This window comes from Hemitrygon akajei, chromosome 8 (genome assembly GCF_048418815.1).
Source record: "Hemitrygon akajei chromosome 8, sHemAka1.3, whole genome shotgun sequence".
Classification (NCBI taxonomy): domain Eukaryota; kingdom Metazoa; phylum Chordata; class Chondrichthyes; order Myliobatiformes; family Dasyatidae; genus Hemitrygon; species Hemitrygon akajei.
The window spans coordinates 91,960,961-91,966,613 of NC_133131.1; the positions used below are offsets into that span (position 1 = coordinate 91,960,961).

At 42.9% G+C, this 5,653-nt stretch overlaps 1 non-coding gene across 1 annotated transcript; it reads left to right on the forward strand.

The window, feature by feature from the left end:
- Positions 1 to 669: 669 nt before the first annotated feature.
- Positions 670 to 776, forward strand: LOC140732569 (U6 spliceosomal RNA). Its single transcript, XR_012100096.1, has one exon. It is a non-coding gene; the product is annotated as a U6 spliceosomal RNA (small nuclear RNA).
- Positions 777 to 5,653: the final 4,877 nt, after the last annotated feature.

Genomic DNA, 5,653 nt, shown 5'->3' on the forward strand with positions numbered 1-5,653 from the left:
GGAAGTTATTTCCCTGTTACATCTCCAAATTTCCTTCCTTCTAAATAATATTTCATTTTGGAATGGACTCAAGCCTTTTGCCCAGACAATTTGTAATGGTGCTTAAACTTTATAAAGTCTCCTCCTATTATTTCTTCCCTGTTTTCTGCTTTTTTCCCTAAATTTTCCCTCTCATCTACCTGCCTTTTGAAAGAATCTACGTTATTCACCTCAACATAGAATCACACTTCTTGTGGTAGAGTTCTAACTTCTACTAAGAGTCAAAGAGTCATAGAACAATACAGCATGGAAACTGGCCCTTCCTTCAGCCCATCTGCCCACTGCTGCTTGCCCAGTGTCTATACCTTTCAACATAGCTTAAATTCTACAATTATAACAAGACCCCAATCCTTTCTTTACTTTTTAAATTGCTCTTCTAACCTGCAGTGGTGCTTCTAATATAAAAACAAAATGCATAAATCTGAAATAAAAGTGAAAACGCTGGAAATAGCTTTCTAGGAGTGCACATAACAGATTATCTCGCTATTGCCTTAACACCACGTCCTTGGTTCTGCATCACGATGTGGTACAATTGCAAGGAACCTGACGACAAGCCCTTTCAAAGGATTACGAGGACTGCCGATAGATTCATTCACCCTTTAGAGATATTTATCAAGTATGCTGTGTTCTGTGCTCGCTTCGGCAGCACATATACTAAAATTGGAACGATACAGAGAAGATTAGCATGGCCTCTGCGCAAGGTTGACACGCAAATTCGTGAAGCGTTCCATATTTTTTTTAAAAGAAAAAAAAAGTATGCTGTGTGAGCAGGGCCCTTAGTCTGATAAATGATCCCTCCCATCTGTTCAACAATTTATTTGAACCCCTACCAAAAGGCAGGAGTTACTGTAGCATTGATAAAAGGGCTGTTAGGATGGGTAACAGCTTTCTGCCGCAGGTTGTAAGACTACTGAACTCCCTGCCACTATCCAGTTTCGTCATGTATGAAGCGTTACACTGTTTATTTTCCAACTTGTATCATTTATGCACCTTAGTCTTTTTAATTTGTGGTAATATTACTTCATGCATCATGCGTTTGAGTTATATGTTCTATGCTGTGCACCTTGGTCTGGGGGAGCATTGTCTCATTTGGTGAGACACATGTGTACAATAAACTACAATAAACTTGAATGACAATAAACTTGAATTTGAACAAGTCAGCCTGAATCAATAGAGAGCAAAAGGGGGTTAAAGTTTCCGTTGATGATGAACTAATGAGTATTTTTTGCTATAATGTTACTTTTGATCATCTTCTCACCTGAGTCCTTTGAGCATCTTGCTCTTCTACCAAGAATTCTACTTGTTATAAAATTAGAATTCTAAGTCAGATCCAACTACTAATAATGCAGATTTGATCTGAGCCCATCTATTTATAAATTTTTCATAGTTTTACCCAACATAACCACTGGTGTAAATAAAACTGTGCCAGCTTTGTTATTGATCTTTCAGAGGTCAAAACATCAAATATTAACTAAGAGCAGAAGATATATATGGTCGTTCTAAACAAATCATCCTAATGGATAACACAACTGTGGTCCAACCCGAATGTCTTATCACAATGCACACCCATTCTGAGCTGAAACTGACTGTGTCAGGCTTGTATGAGCTAGATCGCTCCACTTCCACTCCACTTGTTTTCTTACTTCCTCAGCTCTAGTTGGACATATGGAAGCAGCTTCCATCATCAGAGACCCTCCTCCACTCAGGCCATATTCTTTTCTCAGGTGGAAGGTACAAATGCCTCAGGGCTCAATCCACCTGCTTCAAGAACAGTTACTACCCCACAACCACCTGGCTCTTGAACGAAAGGGGATAAATACACTCACTTGCCCATCTATTCAGATGTCCTATAACCAATGATTTTCCTTAATGCACTCTTTATTTTGTTATCCCATGTTCTTGTTATTTGTTACCTTTTTATGCATATTAGCATTTGCACAGTTTGTTGTCTTCTGTGTCTGGTTAATCTTTTATTGATCCTGTTATATACTATTCTATAGATAGCTGAGCATGCCCACAAAAAAATGAATCTCAGGGTTGGATACAGTGACATATATGTCCTTTGATAACAAATTTATTTTGACCTTGGAATTTTGCCTTCTCCTCCCAAAGTGCATGACCAACTGTTTCATATTAAAATCCAATTGCTATTTAAACTGAATAATTTACTTCTCTAACTCTTGAAGCTTAGTGACTGATAAAGTTTTTTAGATGATGCATTGCACCCTTCATGGGGTCTTTCATCATTTCAAGTAACACAAAGTATTCATAGTTCCTCTGTTAATTAATTTACTATTACCTTAATGGAGCATGTATTATGTTCCATTTTTCCTGTCAATTGTCAACAGTTTATGTCAAATAATGTTTAGAGAAATCTTGTTCCTGTCTTAAATTCTATGTTAATACATTAAATGGAAGAAAACAAGTAGGTAGGGAGTCTGTTCTCTTGTAATGATGTAATTTGGGTTTTGGTCATTAAATGAGAATGCTGATTTTCTTTTAATTCCACACAATAGTTTCCCGCATCCTTCTTAATTACTTTTCTTGTATTTTCTGCTTTGGACTCAAGAGGAAATTAATGGTGTGGAACTGGTAGGCTTCAAGAAGATGATGAGCTTCATCTATATGGGGAAAAGACTTCTAATCTGGACAAAGTGACAGATAACTTGCTGGCAGCTGCTGACAAAATGGGTCAGGTGACAATGTTCTGAATGAATAATTTATCAGACTACCCAGGGCATGGATACTAATATGTAACAAATTGCATCCTTTTAACCTACTGTGGTTTTATATGGCTTCATGACACATCAGTGCAGGCTGAGCTTCAACTTTGTTATTTTTTTGACAAAATCTGAGGCACTTTATGAGGAATTTTCCACCTCTTTTTTTTAACACCCAAACTATTTTCTGGATCACAATACATAATATGAAAGCAAGTATGCTTTTCTTATCTATAGAAATTGATCCGACTATCTGTCGCAGAATAAAGCTGAGGCCTTTGCTGGGTGGTCTGACAGGGGAATAACATATTGCTGATATGTATATCCTAACCCATCCAGCGTCAAGCCACCTTCCTTCAGTGTATCGATATGGTCAATAGTGAGAAGCTTTCTCCCCTGCAGAGGTTCTTATAACCAGAGGGTTTAGGTTTAAAGTGTGAGACAGGATAATTAAAGAGAAATTGAGGAAGAACTTTTAAAGCCAGGAGGTGATTGATATTTGGCAAGTCTGCGTGGGTGGTAGAGGTAGGTAGCTCACATTTCAGGAGTATTACATGTTTGTTTGAAATGCTACCACATAGAAGGCTGGAAATCTAGAATAAAAATAGATAGGTCCTAGAAGAGAGACACAGATATGATGGGAAAAAAGGCACATTTTCATACTGTGTCTCCTTGTCTACTGGTGAATATACAACTTTACCACATTTCTGGAAATACTCAACAGGTTATGCAGCATCTGTTGAAAGGTAATCAAATCTGACATTTTGTTCAAAGACCCTAACCAGTTCTGATAAATGGCCTTAAACTCAAAGCTATCGGGCTGCATTTTTGTTGATACACTATACTAATGTCACTGACAAAGAACGGGAATGTCATGGTCCCAACTGGCAATTCCCCTTCTTGCCATTATCTCATTGATTGCGCCTTATTTCCTGTTGGTTGATTCCCTATGATTGCTAGTCCCATTAATTACCGCACACCTGGTTCCCATTAGCGAACATAAGATAAAACTTGGGCGTTACAGCCATGCTGTGCCAGTTCATTGGTCAACTCTAGTGTGAGTAAACCTTGTTTCCTGATTCCTTAGGTCTGTCCATTCTAAGCTCCACATCATTTCCTGGATACTCTACGTAAACCTTGTCTCTGTGTAAAGACTCTCCTGGATACCGGTTCCCTGTTCACGACGGTGCTAACGCCTGACGACTCTGCCTCCGCGCCTGTGTCCTGCACTTGGGTTTGTCCTCAGCCTCGTCCTGGCAACAGAATGAACTGGCCAAGAATGAACCCAGCAGACATGGACCCTGTGCAACACACCCTCGCCAGCCAGGGCTCCCTACTGGGCTTACATGATCAACTGCTCGGAGAAGTCATGAGAGATCTTTGTGCCCTGTCCGAGGATGTAAAGAAGATCAGTGAGCAAGTTGACCGGGTAGCCGCTCCCTTTACTCCGTCCCTTCCAAGAACCCAGTCTGGCCAAACTGCACAAGCTGGGATGGCCACACCCCTTGTGTTGGCAATACCATCACCTTGAGAGCCGTGCATACCCGAACCAGCACCCCACGCTGGGGACCCAGGGAAGTGCTGATCCTTCCTGCTACAATGCTCCTTGGTTTTCGAGCAACAGCCACGTACGTACACCTCAGACAGATCAAAAATTGCGTACATCATGAGGCTGCTACGAGGGGATGCCTTATCATGGGCCACCGCGATCTAGGACAACCGGCCAGAGCTTTGTTTCTCCTTCACCACCTTCGTCTCTGAAATGAGGAAGGTCTTTGAACAGCCAATTCGCAGTAAGGATGCCGCTAAGTGCTTGCTAACTCTCTGTCAGGGGTCATGAAGCGTAGCAAAATACTCCATCGAGTTCCGTATACTAGCGGCCAACTCTGGGTGGAAAGACGAGGCACTACAGGAAGTGTTTCGACAGGGCCTCTCAGATAAGATAAAAGATGAATTGGCAGCGAGGGATGATGAGGACAGCCTGGACTCTCTGATCTCTCTAGCATTAGGCATCTGAGAGAAAATACCTCGGGTCATCCCACAGCCCGTTTTACCCTCTTCAACCAGCCCTGACATCTCTCTCCCTTCTGCTCCTAGCATAGCTCCCACTCCGACCATTCTGGTGAGTCAGACGACACTCCCTTCAGCCGCCCAAACCTGGATGCAGATCCAGGCTACTGTGAACTACCACCAACAGTCCCTGCCTCTCTCCGCCTTGGTGGACTCCAGTGCCGAGGGAAATCTACTGGAAGAGGATGTAGCCTCCCGGGCTGCAATACCTCGGGAACCATTAAGTACCCTTCTGGAGGCCCGGTGTTGACAGAAAACTTCTGGCTGAGGTCACCCACTGCATGCCACCCCTGACTTTGATTCTGTCCGGAAATCATCGAGAGAAGGTACGATTTAATCTCATCCATTCACCTCAAGCTCCTATAGTTCTAGGATACCCCTGGTTGAACCACCACCATCCCCACATCGACGGGTGTACTGGGAGGGTAGCCAGCTGGAGCCCGCTTTGCCACGCCACCTGTCTGCAGTTGGCTTCATCCCCTAGGGAGGCTACCGCGACCTCACCTGTCTGTGAACCCCTTAACTTGTCCAGAGTTCCTGCAGAATACCACGACCTGAGACAGGTATTCAGCAAACAACGGGCTCTTTTCCTGCCTCCACACTGCCTGTATGATTGCACTATTGACCTTCTCCCCGGGGCTTTGCTACCCACCAGTCTCCTATATAACTTCAAACACGAGGAAATCTGCAGATGCTGGAAATTCAAACAACACACACAAAATGCTGGTGGAACACAGCAGGCCAGGTAGCATCTATAAAGAGAAGCACTGTCGACGTTTCAGGCCGAGGCCCTTCGTCAGGTCCTGACGAAGGGTCTCGGCCCA